The sequence below is a fragment of the Rhinolophus sinicus genome, chromosome 5 (genome assembly GCF_057876585.1).
Source record: "Rhinolophus sinicus isolate RSI-liver-muscle chromosome 5, RSI-T2T, whole genome shotgun sequence".
Classification (NCBI taxonomy): Eukaryota; Metazoa; Chordata; class Mammalia; order Chiroptera; family Rhinolophidae; genus Rhinolophus; species Rhinolophus sinicus.
Genome location: NC_142505.1, coordinates 74,511,916 through 74,537,042, shown reverse-complemented (window position 1 = coordinate 74,537,042; position 25,127 = coordinate 74,511,916).

The following is a 25,127-nucleotide window of genomic DNA, read 5'->3' as shown; positions in this document are numbered from 1 at the left end:
AGTTTTGTCACATACTTGTAATGCTTCCAATATCATTTTTAAGTAGTCTGTAAGTTTACTACTAATTAAAAATCTTATAATTATTGTGTTTTCCGTATACATTCAGGTAGTTTTCTGTCCAATTGATCCATTTTTCAATTCTGTATCAAATAACCAATGTTTTAATTATTTTCTAATAAAACAAATTATCTCATATTTTGCTCTAAATTGTCTTGATTGCTTTCTGTTTTCAAATGAGATGGAACAAGAGGGACCAGATTTATCCTCCCACCAGAAACAACAAAAATACTGGACAAAATATATAAAACAAGACACTGACTGTCAGACTAAAAAAAGACAGTGATCACTGAGAAACAGGAAACCAACCAGGTTTTACCACAGCTTACTGCCTTGAGTTTTCCAGACAATGGAGTTGGGAGGGGAACCCAAGGGAGACCCTGGTAGAACTTCCTGATTTGAAATGATGGAGCCGAGCATCCATGGAAGCCAAGTGGGTTATAATTAGCCCTAGGCTAAACACTGCTCTGTTACTGCCTAACAAATCTCAAAAAGTAGGAACTGTTCCCAAGTAACTTAATTGCATTAAAACAGAACAAAGCTCAATCATACTTATGTGAAAGCAAAAAATGACAAGCACCTTTTTTATAGAATGCCTAGCATTCTGTAAGATAGGCACGATAAAAAAACACAGGAAAATACAACCCCAAATTAGGAGAAAAATTAACTAATCATAAACAAACCCAAACTAATACAAATATTTTTTAAAATGACATTAAATTAGTTATTATAACTGTTTTCCGTATGGCTGAAAAGTTAAAGAAAGAAAAGAGCATGTTGACTAAAGACATGGAAAATATTTAAAAGATGCAAAAATATCCAAATCAAAATTCCAGAGCTCAAAATTATTATGTCACAGACAATAGTTTAGTGGTTACCAGAGGGTAAGGGCGGTGGGGGGTGGGAGATGAGGGTAAGGGGGATCAAATATATGGTGATGGAAGGAGAACTGACTCTGGGTGGTGAACATACAATGGGATTTATAGACGATGTAATACAGAATTGTACACCTGAAATCTATGTAATTTTACTAACAATTGTCACCCCAATAAATTAAAAAAAAACTATTATGTCAGAAATGAAAAGTCCCCTTGATAGGATTGATTAGACATTGCAGCAGAAATAACTGAAGAACTTGAAGATATTGCAATAAAGATTGTAGGATATGAAAGAAAGCAAAGACTAAAAAAATAATGAAGAGAGAATTAGTGAGCTATGTGACAACTTCAAACAGCCTAACATATGTGTAAAATCCCAGAAGGAGAAAAGAAAGAAGGGACATAGAAAAAACATTTGAAGAATAATGGCTAAAATTTTACAAATTTGATGAAAATGATAGTGCAGTGTGAAGAAATTCCATGAACCCAAAAGACACATTTTTAGAACGACACCAAAGCATATCATGATCAAAAGGCTTAAAACCAATGATAAGGGTAAAATCTTAAGAACAACCGGAGAAAACAGACATATTACATATAAAGGAATAAAGATAATGATGACAACACATTTATTATCAGAAACAATGTGAACCTAGTCACAGTGGAACAACATCTTTAAAGTGCTACAAGAAAAACATCAGTTTACAAACCTCTTCGTAGCAAGAGGCAGGAAGGCCAGGAGAGAGGGATAAGAGTACAAGGAAACTGCTGGACGATGAATAGGTTCACTACCTTGATTGTGGCGATTTCATAGGTATATACGTGGGTCAAAATTTATCAAAATGTGTACTTAAAATATGTGCACTTTATTGTATGTCAATTACATTTCAAGAAAAAATTTGTTTTTGTAATTCTAGCACATTTACTATTTTCTTGTAAATTTTAGAATCAGCTGGTCAAGTTTCACTGTAATCCTTACTGGAATTTAAATTTGAATTCCATCCACTTATGATGCAACGTAAGAAAGAACTGATATATTTGTAACTCTGACTATCTTAATTTATGTGTGTATGTCCTGTTTTTTTCTGAAAACGTTAAATTGTCTCTCTAAGATTGTGGCATTTCAATGTTCTCTTTGTACTTTGTGTTTGGACCTTATAGCCATACTTATGATTTCAAAATGCCCCAAATAACCCTCAATGTATAAATGAAAGTGAAATTACTCCTCTACCAAAGGATAACATCTAGTTTATCCAATAACATCTAATTCTCTAATAATATCTAGTCCCTCTAATTCCAAATTCAGGATTTCTGATTGATCAGATTCAGAAATGGTTTCTCAGTGTCCTATAAAGTGTGATTAATTAATCCAAAGCACAATGGGAATAAAGATTGAATATTTCCAGACAAATACCATGTGATCTCACTTATATGTGGAATCTAAATAACAAACTAAATGAACAAACAAAACAGAAACAGATTCACAGATGCAGACTAAACCAATGGTTGCCAAAGGCAGAGGGGGCTGGGGAGCTGGACGTAAAAGATGAAGAGATTAAGAAATACAAATTGGTAGCTACAAAACCATCACTGGGATATAAAGTACAGCATAGAGAATACAGTCCATAATGTTGTAACAACTGTGTATAGTCCCAGGTGGGTACTAGACTAATCAGGGGATCACTGCATAAACTATCTGTCTAACCACTATGCTACATACCTGAAACTAGTATAAAATATCGAATGTCAACTATAACTGAAATAAATAATTTTTTTAAAAGATTGAATATTTCCCATTTAGAAATGAAGGAAAAGGGACTGCTATTAGAGATCATTGGTCTAGAACTTTTATCACATCCAGATGTGCAGGAGACGCACTGTTTTCCCACTCTGGACTTAGTGCAAATTTTTTGTTCTGCTTATCTGGCTGCCCCGAGCTCTGCTAATTTGTAGTAGGATCTCTCTTTCTCACACTTGAAAGGTGCACTGGTAAGACTTCCACTGCTAGTGACTATGCCAGTTCAGCAGTCCATGTGCTATTGGTGCCAGTTTTAGGGCCTAAAAATTAACAGAGGTATTGAGTAATCAGATGCCTCTGGATGCCAAGCTCAGATTTCTCTGACAATTCAGCTTTCATAAAACACTATTTGACTGGCTATCAATTTTCCTCTTACAGAGTCCATAACCTGACATGAAGGCCAGAATTTTTACTAGTCAGAGCTTTGAGTCAAGGCAGTGTTGGAGTATCTTCTGTTCATTAGCAATTAGCATACGGGTTTTACCCTGTCCCTAATTACCAATTTAAAAGTTAGTATTGGTTCTGCCTAACAGCATTATAAAACTATAAACTGGCATATTGAAGAAGAGCTGATCTGCCCCTTTCTCCCAAGCTTCATTCTAGTGAAAAGCACATTTTAATGTAGGAAATTATTACTTGTGTCACACAGCACAGGGTATGTCATAGCATCAGGTGGTTGTGAATACGTTGCAATTAACATGGGAGAGCAGGTATCTCTTAGGTATCCTGTTTTCATATCTTTTTGCATCATATGGTAGTTGTATTTTAAATTTTTTGAGAAACCTCCATACTGTTTTCCACAGTGGCTGCACCAATTTATATTCACCTCAACAGAATACAAGGCTTCCTTTTTCTCTACACTCTCACCAATACTTGTTATCTCTTATGTTTTGGATGATAACCATTCTAACAGGTGTGAAGTGATTATCATTGTGGTTTTGATTTGCATTTCCCTCATGATTAATGACATTGAGCACCTTTACATGTGCATGTTGGCTATTTGTATTTATTCTTTAGAAAAATGTCTATTCAGTTCTTCTGCCCATTTTTAGATCCAGGTTTTTTTGTGTGTTTTTTGTTTGTTGGTTTTTGTTTTTTGTTATTGAGCTGTGTGAGTTATTTATGTATTTGGATATTTACTCCTTATCAGATATATGTTTGTAAATATTTTCACCCATCCATAGGTTACCTTTTCATTTTGTTGATTTTTTCTTTTGCTGTGAAAAATCTTTTTAGTGATATAGTCCCACTTGTTTTTGCTTTTGTTGCCTTTGCTTTTGATGTCAAATCCAAAAAAATCACTTATTGAAGAGATTTTTCTTTCCCCATTGTATATTCTTGGATCCTTTGATGTAAATTAATAAACCACCAATACATGGGTTTATTTCCGAGCTTTCTATTCTATTGCATTAAACTATGTATCTGTTTTATGCCAATGCCATACTGTTTTGATTATTACAGCTTTGTAGTATAGTTTGAAATCACGAAATATGATACCTCCATGTTTGTTTATCTTTCTCATGATTGCTTTGACTCTTTGGGGTCTTTTGTGGTTCCATACACATTTTAGAATTGTTTCTTCTATTTCTGTGGAAAATGCCACTGGAATTTTGATAGAGATCACATTGAGTTTGTAGGTTGCTTTAGTATTATGGATATTTTTAACAATATTAATTCTTCCTATCCATGCGCATGGAATATCTTTCCATGTATTTAGATTTTCTTCAATTTCTTTCATCAATGTCTCATAGCTTTCAGTGTTTTTGTCCTTCACCTCCTTGGTTAAATTTATTCCTAGGTATTTTATTCTTCTAGATACAATTATAAATAGGATTTTCTTAATGTCCCTTTTTGATAGCTTGTTAGTGTATAGAAATGTAACTGATTTTATATACTGATTTTGTATTCCCAACTTGACTGAATTTATTAGTTGTAACAGTTTTTCGGTGGAGTTGTTAGAGTTTCTATATATGACATCATGTCATTTGCAAATAGAGACAGAGTTACGTCTTCCTTTCTAATTTGGATACTTTTTCATCTTTTACTTGCCTAATTGCTCTCGCTAGGACTTCTAATGTTATGTTGAATAAAACTGGCAGGAGTGGGCATCCTTGTCTTGCTCCTGATCTTAAGAGGAAAAGCTTTCATTTTTCAACCATTGAATATGATGTTAGCTATGGGCTTATCATATGTGGCCTGATTATGCTAAAGTACATTCCATCGATACCTACTTTGTTGAGAATTTTTATCATGAAATGATGTTGAATTTTGTCAAACACCCTTTCTGTATCAATTGAGATGATCGTATGATTTTTATCCTTCCTTTTTTTAATGTGATGTGTTACACCGATTGATTTGTGGTAGGTGAACCATCCGCATCATTGGAATAAATCCCACTAGATCATGGTGTATGACCCTTTAATGTATTTGTGAATTTGGTTTGCTGTTTGTTGAGGATTTTTTCAACTATGTTTAACAGGAATTTTCTTTTCTCGTGGGGTCCTTGTGGTTTTGGTATCAGGGTAATGCTGCCCTCATAAAATGAGTTTGGAGGTGTTCCCTCCTCTTCTGTGTTTTGAAAGAGTTTGGAAAGGATTGGTATTAATTCTTCTTTAAATGTTTGGTACAATTCACCAGTGAAGCCATCTGGTCCTGGACTTCAACTCTGTAGGGAGGTATTTAATTACTGATTCACACCCCTTACTAGTAATCAGTATGTTTAGATTTTCTATTTCTTCATGATTCAGTCTTGGTAAGTTGTATTTTCTAGGAGTTTATCCATTTCTTATAGGTTGTCCAATTTGTTGGTGTATAATTGTTCATAGTAGTCTGCATTTTTCTACCTCTGGATTTCCAAGCTACATAAGTTCTTCCTTTATCCCTCTACTTCCCTCTATGTGTTGGCCTCATTCCCTCCATGGCAGGTGATTTCCCCCATGTTGAGGACAAAATATGGGGAGGACGTATTTATAGAAAGCCTCAAGCTTCCATGATCCCAGCTTACTGATCTCAGAGTGAAGTATGCTTTTGTCACCCATATTTATACATCAACTCCCACATGAAAGATCAGCTAGCTCTTCTTTTGTAACATGCAGCCAAGACAATAGCCAACACCAGATCACAATATCCTAGCCAGTTTTTGTGGAACGAGACACGCAGCCTTGTCAGGAAGGGGCAATTTCAAAGGAAACTGTTTACTTAGGAGAAGAAGGTGGAAATGATCTCAGGCAGATAAAACAGTAAACATTCTTCATGGAAAGAAAAAGAAAAGCTGTGAAGGTAACTGAATCAAAGACTGACATCACCTGATACAAGTCAGTTATTTCCTTTGAGCCTAAACTCCATCAGGTAACCAAAAAAGAAGATTATCTATTCTCTAACCTGTCACATTTGACAGGAGTACTTTTGGATAAACTCAAGTACCAGTATGTACTTGCTTAGAACATCAATGATTCTTTGCTTTGTTCTTATATTCTCTGATTACAGAAATTTCATGCTTATGAAGTAGTAGCAAAACATTAATAAGTCCACAACTATATAGCAGTATTCCTTATTTGCCAGATTCTGCTCTAAGTACTTTACATATATCAATTTATTTAATCCTCACATCAACCTTAAGATGCGACTATTATTAGCATTCCTATTAAAGAGATTAGGAAACAGCAGAGCCGGAATTCAGACTGTAGCCATCCTGTCTGTCGCGGAGTGTACGACCTTCACCTCTCCACGTGCTGCCTTTCGTTCAGTACATAGCAGACTCTCAGTATGACTTTTTAGAGTGGTGAGTACACGAGGGAATACAGGCATAATAAAAGAAAGTCCTTGTATATTTTCATGAAGCACGAGAGTGTATGATATCATTTTGGGGGTCAATTGAAAGTAAAGATTTTCATTTCTGTTGAAAATTTCTTCACTAGCACATTTGATTTCATAAGAGCTGTGTTTCTTATCTTCCAGGTATTCTAAAAACACTGTGTTTCCCCGAAAATAAGACCTAGCTGGACAATCAGCTCTAATGCATCTTTTTGGGGAAAAAATAAGACCTGGTATTATTATATTATATTATACTATATTATGTTATATTATATTATATTATTATATTATATTATATAAGACCTGGTCTTATAGTATAGTAAAATAAGGATGGGTCTTGTATTAATTTTTGCTCCAAAAGACGCATTAGAGCTGATTGTCCATCTAGGTCTTATTTCTGGGGAAACACGGTGTTACTTACTTCCCTTTTTTAATTTCACATGTCATAGCTACTTTGACGTGAGCAATCTTTGCAAGTACATAAAGTGCTACTTGAGAGATGCTTAAGCACAGGAAGAATCTAAGTTTTATACCCGCCGACTAGAGATGAGAGTGTGTGAGGCTGTAAGTTTCTTTGCTGCTGCTTTATAGGAATAAGTTTGCTGTGCCAGGAACCTTGAGAAGTACTTTCTCACCTCTATCGCCTCCTTTACTAAGAGGTGTGGAGCTTGGATTTCCATAAGCAAAGGCTGTCCTATGCATAGTCAGTTCTGTTTGTCTAGGTCATCAAAGGGATTCTCAGGCCTTCCTTCATCGTCAGAGGCAGAATTCCTTTAATTGTGCTCAAGTCTTCTCAGTGGGTCTCTGAAAAAGGCAGAAAGCAATTTTCTGCTGAATTAAGCAAGGTTGTAAACTCAAAGAGGATCGCTTACTCTAAAGGCTGTGGGATTGCAAATCAATGTAAACAATTTACTTCAAAGGCCTCTGCCTGGATAGACATTTAAGGTTGAAAAGCTTCACTAGTGCCTGAAAGCTTAAATAAAATTGTCATATAGATAGTCCACATTTTCACACATTTCTATTATTATAATAATTTGACAGATTTTGAGTCATGAAGACATTTGTTTTCATTCAATGTGTAAGGACAAAACCAACAGGAAGTCTCATTACCTAAAAGGACTAACACAACGTTCGACAGAGCTTTTTATTGTACAAGAACACTAGTAGAGCCGCAAGTGCTACGGAAGCTGTGAACTTATTTAATCCTATAATTTTTGCATTTAAATGATATGGGGAAATTTTGTTTTTTATCACTATATCCATGTTTTTATTATGAAAACAGTATTAAAGTAGAACATCTCTACGAATGAATTTTCATCATCCTTTAATTTGTGCCATGGGTGGGAATGTATTATTTCAAATGATTTTCTAAATCAGAAAAAGTGAATATAATAGTTTATAGAGAGTAGAGTTAGGCAACAGATTATTAGAAAGTCATTCACCTTTTCCCTGCTAACCTAGGAAACCACATTTCATATGGGAAAGAGTTCAAAACACAGGGTGCTTAGTAACATTAATTTCCTTTTTACTAACGTACTCTAATATTGTCCTAAAGGACATGTGTGAACTTTTCATATTGTAAAGGCTAGATGCTAAAGACCTGTTTCTACAAATAAAAAGTCCATATTCCATTGTATGGTGCTTTGTACACTTAGATTTAAAGAGGAAAAAAAAAAAAAAAAAAAAAAAAAAAATATATATATATATATATATATATATATATATATATATATATATATTTGGCACCAGGGGTGCCAAAAAAATGTATACACATGACTTGTATTCATCTTTTGTTATCGGTATATATTGAGTATTACAATTTTAATACAGTTTTTTTCTTTTTTAAAATGTGTATACATTTTCTCTCTCTCTCTCTCTCTCTCTCTCTCTATATATATATATATATATATATATATATATATATATATATTCGTGTATATCTATATATTTTAAATTATTTTCCAAATGAAACAAAACAAAAATATTTGAAGTAACCAATTTCTCAATAGAATTTAGTGATAGTACATTATAAAGTTAAAATAAAATTATATGCACAAAATTATACAAATCTGTTTACTTAAATACTTTCAGATGGGAGAAATCTGTGTGTTTTAGAAAGCGTTACTGGTCACAGAAATTAAATTAATGACCGTGTGAATCAGCCGCATGTCACCAACACCCATTCTCAAGTAATACACAGAGGCTATATATAAAGGTTGACTAACCAGTAGGTTCATCTTTGACCCTATCACCTATCACTTAATAATTCCACAGAAGTCCTGCTTACCTAGAATTATACCACAATATTATTTGCCATTTTCAGGACACATATAAAAAATGATAAAAAATAAGAATACCTCACTAAACCAATATTATGAAACCTGTAAAGATCGTGTCAGAAAGACAAAATGCATAGTTTTTCCTCTGTATTTCAGCCAAAAGTCTACAAATGTGTTATTATTGTTTGACTAACATGCTAATATGCTGGCACTTTGCAGTGTTACGTTTATAACTTTGTGATACTGATTCTACAGTTTAAAATATACAATCTTACCTAATTTGGAACCAATAAACCCATGATTTGTTCAGATGGTATCCGACCATCCAAAGCTGTGAACAGTCTTAGGTATGACCACTGCCCTGAAGAATCGTAATTTTGTCTTAGCATACAAACTACAATTCTTAAAATTGATAACCTGCTCTAAGTACTTTACATATATTTTTAAACCTATATTTTTAAATATACATCCTATTTGCAAAACTTCATTCCCTGAAGGAGTTGGATATTCACCCTCAAGATTTTGTGAAAATTGCACTGCTATAAACGGCAGGTGTGAATCTCTTATTATGTGTGAAAAACAGAAAATTGGGGTTCAATTGCTTTGCTGAAGACCTATTTTCCCTCATTCTGTATTCTTACTAAAAAAATCATCCACGTGTATTTTAGAATTTTTAGTTATTTTATTGATCTTTTGTTACTTTTGACTACATTGAGAAGAATTTTCATAGTCCAAGTTTCATAAAATTTTATTCTCAAATAGATTGAAATAACCAATAGACAAATCTTAATTTAAATATGTTTGTAAAGTTTCCTTTAAAAAGACTGTCCATACAATTCTAATAGCGTATTTTCTTTTGAATTCTGACTTCAGTACAGAAGGTGGTACCTAAAAGTAAAATGTACTTGAAAGATCCATGTAAAAAAACTCCCATTTTAATCACTTATATCCATTCCCCCCCATATGCCACTCCTTCCTCACCCACCCCCCCACCAGAAAACCATTCTAAGGAAACTGAGTGTTGGTTTATTTTGTTCTGTATGTGTTTTATAAACACGTATTGTTTTTTGTGTGCATGTATTTTTAATTTATATAAATGATATTGGGCTAAATAGCTTATTCTGGTTTGTTTTTTAACTTTTCTCAAATAATCACTTAGCTTCTTCTTTTGTTTTTTTTGGTTGAATTTTTTTATCATGGCAAAATTTACTTGCGGTGAAATGCACAGATCATAAGTGTACATTTTGATGAGTTTTGATAAGGCATTCATTTGTGTATTACCATCACCCCAATGAAATACAGAATAATTCCATCACTCAAGAAAAAAAAAATTTGACTCCTTTAGTCAATTCTCAACCACTAGTTTGATTTCTATCAACACTTTTGAAGACAAAATTTGCCAATCAGAACATATTGAAAATTATCGCTATAAGTGCAAGCGAGGAAATGAACAAACAGAAGGATGAAAGATCAAAGTTTATAAGATTTAATTCTGAAATTCTGTAAGTGCACCTTTTGTTATCTTGACTTGTTAGAAGAATCTTTTGATAAAACTCCTATTTATTTTTTTTTTAAGATTTTTTATTGGGGAAGAGGAACCGGGCTTTTTATTGGGGAACAGTGTGTACTTCCAGGACTTTTTCCAAGTCAAGTTGTTGTCCTTTCAATCTTAGTTGTGGAGGGCGCAGCTCAGCTCCAGGTCCAGTTGCCATTGTTAGTTGCAGGGGGCACAGCCCACCATCCCTTGTGGGAGTCAAACCAGCAACCTTGTGGTTGAGAGCCCGCGCTCCAACCAACTGAGCCATCTGGTTACCCCAGAGCTGAACTGCAGCTCATTGACTTCATTCTAGTTGCAGAAGGTGCAGCTTGCTGGCCCATGTGGGAATCGAACCAGAAGCCCCATTGCCTAAAGCTCGCACTCTAACCAACAAAGCCACCCGTCTGCCCCCTAAAACTCCTACTTTTAATTGAAATATTTACATTCTATACCAGAGTGGAATTAAATTAGAAGACCTATGATTTACATCTAAATTTGGTGAAATAGTCAAAAGGATTACAAATAGAGAGAATTTACGATTTTGAGCCTGAAAAAATATTTGCCAAAGAAAAGTCTTCTAAAAGAGGCAAAAAAGGCAGTACCTGGAAAAATACAATTTCAATATGAAAATAATAAAAATTAAGAATATCCTCTATGGTGCAGAAAGAAATGTTATCAGTTAAAAGTAGTATGACCTTCAGAGAGGAGTTGATTAAAAATGTCAAATGTTTCAAAATTACTAATAACAAAATTAAACTTTCTAGACTATTGAAATTATTTGGAAAAATAAAAACAAGACTAGTTGAAAAAAATATAAGTCCTTCAGAAAAACATCAGTGACAAAATATTAGAGACTAAGTGTTTAAAAAAGATTAAAATATTTGAATATGTACCAAGAATAAGTATTTAAGTTATACTATTTTTAATCAATGAGGTTTACAATTTTTGCTTTAATGTACACAAATGCACGTTATTTTCATTTTAAGAAAATTATATTTAAAAATAATTTGGAGCAAAAGTATTTTATAGATCCACACATACAATAAAATTAATTTCTCAGTCAATAAATACTTAACATTTCATTTATTTTAACACCCCTTTTTACTCTCTAAAGTGCTCTAGTGCAGACAATAAATTATATAGTCATCATGATAAAGGGGCAATGTCCTTGAGACTTTTTATATATGAAATTCACTCTCTAAGAAAGTAAAAGTATAATTTCTAACAATGGGTTATCTTTTTTTGTTTCTTGTTTGGATATTTCTTGCTCCCTGGAATGGTAGCTCTCTATGAAACCAGAGACATTCTCTGTCTTGTTCACTGCTTTAGGTTGAGCATTTAGAATAGTGCCAACAAATAGAGGCTGACACACAAACTCTCCAAAAAATGGTCTATTGTTATGGGATAGGTGCATTTTCATCACAATGGGAATTTACATTCCCCCCATACCCATTTAGAAGAAATTATTTTTATTTCTGTTTGGTTATGGCAGTAAAATGAATTTCACCATATATTTCACCACTATAAAGGGGCGCTGTCCTTGAGATGTTTCAAATGTTTTAAAACAACATTTTAAAAATCTGTTTTTGTATTATATATTTACCACAGAATATATTCAACAGTTTTGAAAATTCAGTATTGAAAGATTCTTACTTTTAAACACATCCAGAATTTCCCATAGAACAATGGTGCTACAATTTTATGTCCTCAGAACTTATTGTAATGTCCAGTGTGAAACACAAATTACAAATATCAAGAGCATTTCTGTTCAAGTCAGGTCACATTAACTTAAGTGACGTTCACTTTACCACCACCATGCTCCAAACTACATAGTGCAGGATTTTCATCCCTACAATTAAAAAAAGATAATGTATCACTTATTATATAAACAAAACTTTTTGTCTGCTCTCTCTCACACAGGTTTTATTTTATTTTATTGTGTTTTCTTTCCAAAAGGCAAATTCTTCATGTTTTACTTGGTCTAACAATTCATATATATTTATCTCATCAGTCACCAGTATTGGAAACCTATGAATTCATTATTAGCATGGTAGAATGATTTCGTGCTTTTAATGGATGGCTAGAAGCATGAGCAATCAAAGATCACCTAATTATTTTGCAAGGATTAAGATTTTTTTTGAAGCTGGAATCAGTCCCTGCAAGTACTGAATTATTAGGCGAATATCTGATAAAAGGCAGAATCCCCATACATGAATCCCAGTGTTGAGGTCTTTTTTTCTCCTGCTGAGACTTGATGATTCCAGAAGAGGAGGCTAAGGGATTAAGAAGCTGGGTAGCACTTCTGATAATCTTTGGAGGCCAGGGACACAGAAAATAATAAGTTTTGTTTATTTTAGTAACAGTACTAGTACTAGTAGTAGTGGTAGTAGTTTCCCTAAGTAAGAGATCTTATTGTCCAGCAGATGACTGATTGACTATACGTTTAGTTCATCTTTTAAAAATATCTAATCAGTCATTTTGGATTACAACTATGCTTTGATATACATCATATTAACTTTTCCCTTTTTAAGAAGTGGTAGATTTTCACAGATTCAATTTGTTCCAATTAGCTATAATATTACTCTCTTTTTGAGTCTCACTTCATACCACTTTAGCTAATGGAAATGCCTTAGAGCTGGCTTCTTTTAACACTACCCCAGACATTTTAAACGCTTTCTGGCAATATTTCAAACACTTTTTATTTTAAATGTTTTCCTAGCTAAAGACATTGAATAAACTACTCTTCAAATAACTTTTAATGTAGAGTAAAAAAAGAGTATAAAATATGTGCAGTAGGTATGAATATTATATTTTTCCTCCATATTCACTACCGGTATTGACACCCTGTTGGGTATCTTTGGTGACAGTGTTAAAACAGTGGGTTCACATAGATATTTCATAATTTGCTCTAACTACTAAAACATTTCATTGTTTTCAATATAAAATTTTAAGTATTTTTTCTACATTGTATCTTTTCTTAACTTTGACCATTCTCCCAAGCTTTAATTTCTCCCAATTCTCCTTATTAGAGTTTACAGTGAATATACAAACACACACTCCTCTCACTACATTGGATTCAGCCCAGGCTCCAACTGGTATCTCTGCTAAAAGCATAGTAACAAAATACCTGTGAACAATTAACTGGGACATTAACTTAATTTTACTATTGGTAAAATCAGGCTTACTAACACAATGATTGTTATAAAAAGTCTAGTCCCACTTGAGATTATGGACATCTATGGCCAATTATCATTTTAAACATCTCTAATTTTGTTCATTTACTCAAATTACATTTTCTTCATGTCTCTACCTTGAACTTATAGTGGTTTCTTATAGTGGCTTATAGTGGTTTTTTTCACTTCTGGTAAAATAAAATTACTTATTTCAGAAAGTATTTAATCATAAATGTACTTTGTTTTTATCAAAGAGATACATGTATTTATACAAAAAGACAAGAATAAGAATGGAACTTCCTTTCCCAATAATCACAGTGAGGTAATTCAGACCAACAGTCCCAGTGAGAACAATTAGTAACTAGACAAAATATTAAAAACATGCTCGAAGGACAGCTGACAAGGCAGTGAAGAATTTAAAGGACAAAATCCAAAAGAAAGCAGGACCCTAGTGAGGTGAGTCCAGAATTTGGAGCTGCATTTCTCCAAATGGTGTTTGCTGAATTGAGAAGAGGAGGTTGAGAAGGTAAAGAGTTGAGCTGTGATTCTGACAACCTTGTGCTAGTGGGAAAAAACTGGAGTCAGAACATACCAGAAGGAGGTACCTGGCATCTCTTTTTACTCTGTACTGGGATCCCAAAACACAGTATCTAGGGAATAGAGTAAATTTGGAAGTATACTGGCTCTATGATTTTGACTTGCTTATACACTTAGCCACGTGACAGAAGAAAATAAATTCCTTTTTGAAAGAAGAGCATTATCTAAGGCTTAAAAATTATCTCTATATTTTGTTTTCATATTTGATACCTACCATTCAAAACTAAAGTGGCATGTGAGAAATAAAACAGCATAAATATAAACCAAGATAAATAATATAAAATAAAAATGTGTCTTCAGGGAATACAAACAAGGGTATAAGACACATAATTAAAATAAATGTATGTTCAAGGAGATAGAAAGAGCAAAACAAGACAGGAGAAAACTGGAAAAAAACAAAAAAAATCTAAATTCTATAACTTTTTGAAACTCAAATTCAAAAGTAAGACCTCTAAATATGGGTTTAAGAGCACATTAGAAAAATAGTCAGTCATTGGAAGATATGTCAGAAGAAAACTTCCAAAAGTATGTTAGGAGTGACGTCATAGGAATGGCAGCAACAGGGCGCACTTTTTGAGTTCTCCTCTGGATATTATCAGAAACGGGACATTTATAACCCATCAAAGGACTCTCTGCTCATCACGCAGAACAGCTAAGAGACTCATGCAAGGATTACTTGCAGGTGGGAAAATTGGGCGAGCAGGGGAAGAGGGAAGGGAGTGGAGTGGAGTGGAGATGCGATTGGCATCTGTGGCTGTGGGGATGTGGCCAGCATCTGAGGTGGTGGAAACACCGCCGACACCCGCAGCTGCAGAGACGCAGGGGATCCCAGGACGGAACAGAGAACACAAAAGCCAGGAGGTGGGCTCTTTCCCTGCGTCCCACAGCTGATCTCTCCCGCTGAGGGGGCAGCATATCCAGCATTTGAGGCAATAACTTCAGCTGATACCTCCAGTTAAGCCCTAGGCTGGACAAAGGAAACAAACTCCATACCTGGGCCCCTCCCCCCTTCTTCCAATCCTACCCCCACCCTTCCAGAGACTTAAACTGGCCCCTGAACTGAGGAGTGGTGTTAGATTGCAGAGGAGCCTTAGTGCTCGGGCTCTGGGCAGACTGGCGGGCAGCTCTGGCCCAGGGAGGAGGCTGGGAGGAGTGTGGTTTTTGCTGGGCTAGGAGAGAGGGGACTCCTCCGCCCCCAGCCACCCCCTTTTTTGGCCTGCGGGAAGAGTGTGACACAGCTGGGCTGGGAGAGAGAAGACCCCTCCATCCCCAGCCCCCACCCTTTCTGGCCTGCCTAGGGCGGGCAATTACATGTACGGACGCACTCCCAGGGATCAGCAGTAAGTGGCAGACGCAGCTCCCAGCTTTCAGCAGCTCAGAAATCTCCCACCTGCCACACACGCACACGCGCGCGCGCACACACACACACACGGAAGAAGTGCCCTAAGACTCAGGAGAACTGGGCTGGTGGTGCTACTCTCAGTGTGCATATGTGCAGGCAAGGGCAGAAACCGCACTGGACTTGTAAAAACTACCATCCAGACCCCTGAGCCCCACGCATCTAAATCTGCAGTCCCAACGTCACTCTGGGCACCAGGTGACCGGCTCTGCCTGCACAATATGCAGGGGACTCTTTGGTACAGCACAGGACAACCTGGAGATTACTTGGTGGGCTTAAGCCAAACTGGCGCTGCTTTTTGTTTTGTTTTGTCTTTATATCTTTGATATCTTTGCCTGTGTTGAGTGGGGGTGGGGGTTGTTGGTTGTTTTTACATGTGAATATATTTGATTTTTTCTTTGTTGTTGTTGTTGTTGTTGTGCTTGGTGATTTGCTTTGTTCTGAAATTGCCCTACCAGGGCCCAGCTTAATAGGCACAAGATTCAACATACCCAGAGGCCAACTCCAGACCAAACCAGAGTACTACCGGGTTTGACCTACAAGTGACACACCCAGAGGGAATTCTCTACAGGCACAAGAGCCCATAGAGGCCAAACCACATTTAAGCGGTCAACCCTCACGCAGCAGAACACCCTGTAGTGGGCCGAGCCAAGTCTCACAACTAGTCAGCATAGGAGTTAACCCCACCTACTCACAAGCGAAAAGCAATTAAAGATCTTCTTTAACAGGACAATATACACAACACAAGAGTCATCTTTGGAGCACACGCAGAGGAGAACGAAGTAGTGCAAGTCAAATATAAAGGACACATACTACATAAGATAACCCAGCAAGAACTAAGAACACTAGGGGATCTACCTAATACATCGAAGCAAACACAGAGAGTCAGCCAGAATGGGGAAACAAAGAAACATGTCCCAAATAAAAGAACAGAAGAAAACTCCAGAAATGGAACCAAATGAAACAGAGGTAACCAACCTATCAGAGACAGAGTTCAGAACACTGATGATAAGAATGTTTAAGGAGCTTAGAGACGACATAAAGAAGGATGTAGAAATCATAACGAACAACCAGTTAGAACTAAAGAACACAATTACTGAAATAAAGAACTCACTTGAAGGAATTAACAGCAAGTTAGATGCGGCAGAGGATCGAATCAGTGACTTAGAAGACAAGTTAGCAGAGATCACCCAAACAGAACAACAGAAAGAAAAAAGAATAAAAAACAATGAAGATGGTTTAAGAGACTTATGGGATAACATCAAGCACAACAACATGCGCATCATAGGAATACCAGAAGATGAAGAGAGGAAGCAAGGGATTGAAAAGATATTTGAAGTAATAATATCCGAAAACTTCCCTAACCTGATGAAGGAAACCAATATACAAGCCCAGGAAGTGCAGAGTCCCAACCAGGATAAACCCAAACAGGTCCACAACAAGACACATTATAGTTAAAACGGCAAAGGTTAAAGACAAAGAGAGAATCCTAAAAGCAGCAAGAGAAAGAGAGGGTTACATACAATGGAACTCCCATAAGACTATCAAATGACTTTTCTGCAGAAACATTGAAGGCCAGGAGGGAGTGGCAGGAGATACTCAAAGTGATGGAAAACAAAGGCCTACAACCTAGATTGCTTTATCCAGCAAGGCTATCATTTAAAGTTGATGGAAAGATAAAGAGCTTCCCAGAAAAGAATAAGCTAAAGGAATTTATTACCACCAAACCAGCATTGCAAGAAATACTAAAAGGACTTCTGTAAATAGAAGAAAGATGAAAACAATCTAACTACAAATTTAAAAATGGCAATAACTATGTACCTATCAATAATCACTTTAAATGTAAACGGATTAAATGCTCCAATCAAGAGACATAGGGTGGCTGAGTGGATAAGAAAGCAAGACCCTTGTATATGCTGTATACAAGAGACTCACCTCAGATCAAAAGACACACACAGGCTGAAAGTGAAGGGTTGGAGTAAGGTATTTCATGCAAATGGAAATGAGAAAAAAGCTGGAGTTGCAATACTTATTTCTGACAAAATAGACTTTAAAATGAAGAAAATATTAAAAGACAAAGATGGGCACTATATAATAATAAAGGGATGGATCCGACAAGAGGACATAACCCTAGTAAACATCTATGCACCCAACATAGGAGCACCTAAATATATAAAACAGATATTGACTGACATAAAGACAGAGATCAACAGTAACACTATCATAGTAGGGGACTTCAACACACCTCGACAACAAGGGACAGGTCTTCCAGACAGAAAATCAATATGGAAACAACAGCCTTAAATGATACATTGGACCACTTGGATTTAATCGATACTTTCAGAGAGTTTCACCCCAATGCTGCAGAATACACATTCTTCTCAAGCGCACATGGAACATTTTCCAAGATAGACCATATGTTAGGCCACAAAACAAGTCTTGATAAATTTAAGAAAATTGAAATCATACCAATTGTCTTCTCTGACCACAGTGCTATGAAATTAGAAATGAACTACAGGAAAAAAACTGGAAGATACACAAATTCATGGAGGCTGAATAACATGTTACTAAATAATGAATGGGTCAGGCAGGAGATCAAGGAAGAAATCAAAAGATATCTCAAGACAAACGAAAATGAAAACACGATGACCCAAAATCTATGGGATGCCGTGAAAGCAGTCCTAAGAGGGAAATTTATATCATTGCAGGCCTACCTAAAGAAACAGGAAACATTGCTAATCAACAGTTTATCTTCACACTTAAGGGATCTGGAAAAAGAACAGTAAAATAAGCCCAAAGGGAGTACAAGGAAGGAGATAATAAAGATCAGAGCAGAAATAAATGAAATAGAAACCAGGAAAACAATACAAAAGATCAATGAATCCAAGAGTTTGTTCTTAGAGAAGGTAAACAAAATTGACAAACCTTTAGCCAGACTCATTAAAAAAAAAGAGAGAGAGGACCGAAATTAATAAAATCAGAAATGAAAGAGGAGAAGTGACAACAGACACCGCAGAAATACAAAAAATTTTAAGAAATTACTATGAGCAACTATATGCCAACAAATTTGACAATCTGGAAGAAATGGACAATTTTCTAGAGGCGTACAACCTTCCAAGGCTAACTCAAGAAGAAACAGAAAACCTGAATACACTGACTACCACCAGGGAAATTGAATCAGTAATCAACAATCTCCCAACAAACAAAAGCCCTGGACCAGATGGCTTTACAGGGGAATTTTACGAAATGTTCAAAAAAGAATTATCACCTATTCTCCTCAAGCTCTTCCAAAAAATCCAGAAGGAGGGAAGACTCCCAAACACTTTTTATGAAGCCACTATCACCCTGATCCCAAAATCAGACAAAGACACCACAAAAAAAGAAAACTACAGGCCGATTTCGCTAATGAACATAGATGCAAAAATCCTCAACAAAATATTAGCGAACAGAATTCAGCAATACATTAAAAAGATCACACACCATGATCAAGTGGGATTCATCCCTGGTATGCAAGGGTGGTTCAACATCCGCAAATCAATTAATGTGATACACCACATTAATAAAATAAAAAATAAAATCATATGATCATATCAATAGACGCAGAAAAAGCATTTGATAAAATCCAGCAGTGATTTATGATAAAAACCCTTAAGAAAGTGGGAATAGAGGGATCATATCTCAACATGATAAAGGCCATATATGATAAACCCACAGCTAACATCATATTCAATGGGGAAAAGCTAAAACCATTACCCTTAAGATCAGGAACAAGGCAAGGTTGCCCACTTTCTCCACTTCTATTCAACATAGTACTGGAAGTTCTAGCCACAGCAATCAGACAAGAAAAAGAAATAAAAGGCATCCAAATTGGTAGGGAGGAAGTAAAATTGTCATTATATGCAGATGATATGATACTATATAGAGAGAACCCTAAAGACTCTACCACGAAACTATTAGAGCTGATAGATGAATTTAGTAAAGTAGCAGGATACAAAATTAATATTCAGAAATCAGTTGCATTTGTATATACCAATAATAAAACATCAGAAGGAGAAATTAAAAAATCAGTCCCATTTACAATTGCTCCAAAGACTATAAAATACCTGGGAATAAATTTAACCAAAGAAGTAAAAGATCTGTACTCAGAAAATTATAAGACACTGAAGAAAGAAATGAAAGAAGATATAAATAGATGGAAACACATACCATGTTCATGGATAGGAAGAATTAATATAGTTAAAATATCCATACTGCCTAAGGCAATATACATATTCAACGTAATTCCTATCAAACTACCAACGACGTTTTTCACAGAAATAGAACATATAATTCTAAAATTTATATGGGACCATAAAAGACCCCAGATAGCCTCAGCATGTTCTTATCTTGAGAAATAAGAACAAAGTGGGAGGTATAACAATACCTGACATCAAATTATACTACAAGGCTACAGTAATCAAAACAGCATGGTACTGGCATAAAAACAGACACATAGCTCAATGGAACAGAATAGAGAGTCCAGAAATAAATCCATGCCTATATGGCCATTTAATCTATGACAATGGAAGCAAGAATATACAGTGCGGTAAAGATAGTCTATTTAATAAATGGTGCTGGAAAACCTGGACAGACACATGCAAATCAATGAAGCTGGATCACCTCCTTACACCATATACAAAAATAAATTCAAAATGGCTTAAAGACTTAAATGTAAGATCTGAAACCATAAAATTCCTAGAAGAAAATATAGGAAGAAACTTCACAGACATTACCCAGAGTAAGACTTTTACTGATATATCCCCTCGTGCGAGGGAAGTAAGAGAAAAAATAAACATGTGGGATTACATCAAACTAAAAAGTTTTTTTACAGCAAAGGAAACCATCAATAAAACAAAAAGGGATCCTACTGAATGGGAAAAGATATTTGCCAATGATATATCTGATAAGGGGTTAATATCACAAATTTATAAAACACTCACTCAACTCAACTCCAAAAAAACAAATAACCCAATTAAAAAATGGGCAGAGGACATGAAGAGACATTTTTCTAAAAAGGACATACAGATGGCAAACAGACATATGAAGAAATGCTCAACCTCACTAACTATCAGAGAAATGCAAATAAAACCACAATGAGATACCACCTCACCCCAGTCAAAATGGCTATCATCAATAAATCAACAAACAACAAGTGCTGGCGCAGGTGTGGAGAAAAGGGAACGCTTGTGTACTGTTGGTGGGATTGCAGATTGGTGCAGCCACTATGGAAAACAGTATGGAGGTATCTCAAAAATCGGAAAATGGAACTACCTTATGATCCAGCAATCCTAGTCCTAGGTATCTATCCAGAGAAATCCAAAACTCTAATTCAAAAATCTTTATGCACTCCTATGTTTATTGCAGCACTATACACAATAGCCAAGACATGGAAACAACCGAAATGCCCATCGGTAGATGACTGGATTAAGAAACTGTGGTACATTTATACAATGGAGTATTACGCAGCCATAAAGAAGAAAGAAATCTTACCATTTGCAACAACATAGATGGACCTAGAGAACATTACGTTAAGTGAAATAAGTCAGACAGAGAAAGACAAATACCATATGATCTCACTTGTATGTGGAATCTAAAGAAAAGAATAAGTGAATGAACTAATCAGAAACAGTTTTGGAGATAGAGAGGAAAAACTGAGGGTTACTAGATGGGTGGGGGGGTAGGGATAAGGGTGAGGGGTTTAGAAAATAGTCAGTATCCACAAGATGGCCATGGCGTTTTGAAAATTAATTTGGGGAACGTAATCAATAATGTAAAGATTTTGTAGGGTATCCGATGGACATGTGTCCCATTTGGGAGACCACCTCAGGGATGATGTAGATGCCTGATCTCTGCACTGTACACCTGAAGCTGAACAATAATGAATGCCAACTATCATTTTATATATATACATATCTATATGTATATAGATATGTATATATATATACATATGTATATATATGTATGTATATGGTTACAGGAAACGGAGTACAACATTAGGAATAGAGACAGTGGAAATGTAATGGCTCCGTGCGATGTCAGAGGGATAGTGGATGGGGGGAGGGGGTTTCACACAGTGTGAGGGATATAAATGATAAACGTCTAAGTATTGCTTTGTCTTGTGCGCCTGAAACTAATAAAATAAAATAAAAAAATTTTTAAAAAGTATGTTAGATTTCTTTTTAAAAGGAAAAGAAATACACAGAAGGAAAGGTAAAAGACCCAGGGGATAGAGAGAAAAGTACAATATATTTGTATGTGTAATTAGAGTGGCAGAGGAGAGGAAATAGAAGATGGGTAAGACTAGATAAGTAATGGTGGAGAATTTCCAAAATTTGTGGGAAAAAAAAAATCAAGCTATGGTTGCAGAGAGCCATATGCACTAAACAGGCTAAATCAAAAAAAAAAAAAAAAAAAGAGGAGTACACTGGACTTCCAGCCAGATTCACCAAATAGTGTAAAACAAGTTACAAATCAAACACAATATATGCAAATGGTTTTCAATATGTTAGACATTAAAAAATGAAGGACAATGATTCCTGAGAGGCAGGAAATAAATGAGCTGAGGCCTAAGACTGCCAGCAGTTACTTCCTGAAGAGAGTTTTCCAGGTCATGCACAAGGAGTGGGAATTCAGTAGGATCTTGGTTCCCCGAGGTGAGAAGACGGGGCTGCGAGCCCAGGGAGTCCTAGACAGCACAGGGCAGAATCCCAGGGACAACAGCGTGGCACCAACAGAGACTCTGGGGACCTGCAGAGCTTCCCCTCAAGTCTTCAGCTGAAAAATGATCAGCACATGTGTGTGAGGAAACTATCCAAACACAGAGAAAGAAGCAATGGAAAAAAAGGAGAGAATAAGCACTGGGCTTACTCCAGCGAAAGTGATAAACCTCATATACAAAAGCATACAAAATACAAAAATACAACACAAAAATATGCAGCACTAAACAAGATAGAATTCACAATTTAGCAGCCAATAAAAAATTATCAGATTGGCAAAGAGGAAAAATATGGTCCATGATAAGGAGAAAAATCAATGGAAAGAAATTGTCAGAGAAATAACACAGATGATACCAGTAGTAGACAATGACATTAACACATTTTATAACTGTTCTCCATAATTTCAAAAAACTATAAGAAATACTGACTTGTTAAAAAGAGATAAGAGGGATATAAAAATAGACCCAAGCTGTATTTTAAAGATGAAAATGATAATGTCAAAGATAAAACTAAGGCTTTTTCATCACACAAAATCCCAAAGAATTATCACCAGAAGACCTGCACTTTAAGAAATGTTTAAAGATGTCCTTCAGACAGAAGGAAAATGATACCAGATAGAAATGTGAAATCTATACAAAGTAAGAATGAACACTAGAAATGGTAACTTCATGGGTGTAAATGAAATATACTTTTCTTATTATTTAAATATTTTTGAAAGACAATTCAGAGTTTAAATTAAAGGACTAATGATGCACTGTGGGGTTTACAACACACGGAGGAATAAAATACATGACAATAACAATACAAAAGCCAGGAAAGGAGAAATGAATATACTCTATTGTAAAGTCCTTGTGTTATATGTGAGAGCCATAATATCACTTGAAGGTTGATTTCGATAAATTAATGATGTATACTATGTAACCCCAAAACAACCACTAGCATAATACCAAAAATAATTATAGCCAATAACAAAGGAGACAAAAATGGAATAATAAAAAAAATACTCAATTCTAAAGAATGCAAAGAAAAACAAAAGAAACAAGAACAGATGGAAAATAGAAAATTTTACCAGAGGGTAAGTGGGGGTGGGGGGTGGGAGATGAGGGTAAGAGGGATCAAATATATGGTGATGGAAGGAGAACTGACTCTGGGTGGTGAACACACAATGGGATTTATGGATGATGTAATACAGAATTGTATACCTGAAATCTATGTAACTTTACTAACAATTGTCACCCCAATAAATTTAAAAACAAAAAATTGAAAATTAATAGCAAGATGGTGGATTTAAACCCAACCATATCAACAATCACATTAAATATGAATAGTCTAATCACTCTAATTAAAAAGCAAGGATTGTCAGATTGGATAAAAAGGTGACTAACTATATGTTGCCCAAGAAATACTCTTTAAATATAAAACCACAAAGAAGTTAAAAAAAATGGATGAAGAAAGATATATAATGCTAAGCTAACAGTAATCAAAGTTGACTAGAGAGGCTATATTAATATCAAACAAAGTAGATTTTAGAGCAAAATATTACTTGGGAAAAATAAGGTCATTTCATAATGATAAAACGGCTAATTCATCAAAAAAGACATACTTTTAAACATTTACATATGTGATAACAGAGTTTTAAAATACATGAAGCAGAACTGCAAGAAGAAATAAACAAATCTACATTTATAAGTCAGAGATTTTAACAGTCCTCTTTCAGTAATCAACAGAACAAATAGAAAATCTATAAAACTGAATGGCACTATCAGCTAACTTGAATTAGTTGATATCTATAAAGTACGCCCGCAATAACATAGAATATTTGTAAACATTGTTTTCAACTACACATGAAACATTTACCAATTAAACCATAACCAAATTTCAATAAATTTTAAATAATTCAAATCACAAAAAGTATGTTCACTGACCGAAGTGGAATTAAGTAAGATACCGATCACTGAATAATATCCTTAAATAGTCAGAAACTAGAAAATGTACTTCTCAATAAACTGGGTCAAAGAAGATTATCAAAAGTGAGTGAGAAAGTATTATGAAATGAATGAAAATAAAAACAGAACATATCAAAATTTGTGTAATGCAGCTAAAGCAGCATTTAGAGGAAAGTTTATAGGATGGAATACCTTGATGTGTAAAAAGGTATTAAAACTATGACTTCCGCTTCTAGCTTCATAAACAAAAGGAAGTGCAAATAATAAGCATTAAAAAAGGAAAGGATAAATATCAGACCAGAAATCAATAAAACAAAAAACAGAATGAATGAAGAAAGTAAGTGAAAACAAAGTTGTTTTTCTTTAAAGAACAATATAATTGATATGGCTGTCACACCTAAAGTTGAACATACATTTTTACACACAATCCCACTGCTAGGAATTGCTCATGAAATTTTTCCAAGGTTTATGTCATTTTAGCATTGTGCATAATAGTAAATAATTACAAATAACCAAAGTAACCACATCAATGATAATTATTGAGATGTTTACATATAGTCTGACATCTTATTTTGTTCATAATATGATTTTATTTTTTTCTTGTTTTCACCTTCCCTATTGTTTGTTATACTGATCAGGTTTTTTTTTTTTTTTTTTTTTTTTTAACACATTTCTTCTTCTGGTTACCTGGAAATTACAAATTCTATTTCTAAAGTTTTATTGACTACTCCTGAATTTTCAGTAAACTTATTTAACCGTATTGTTCTATCAATGTAGTCAAACATTGGACTCCCACTGAAAAAGACAAGATCTTCAGAGCTTTCAAATATAACATGTCACACATCTCAAACATAACATGTTATAATAAATACTAAAATTATCGGTCACCTTCCAC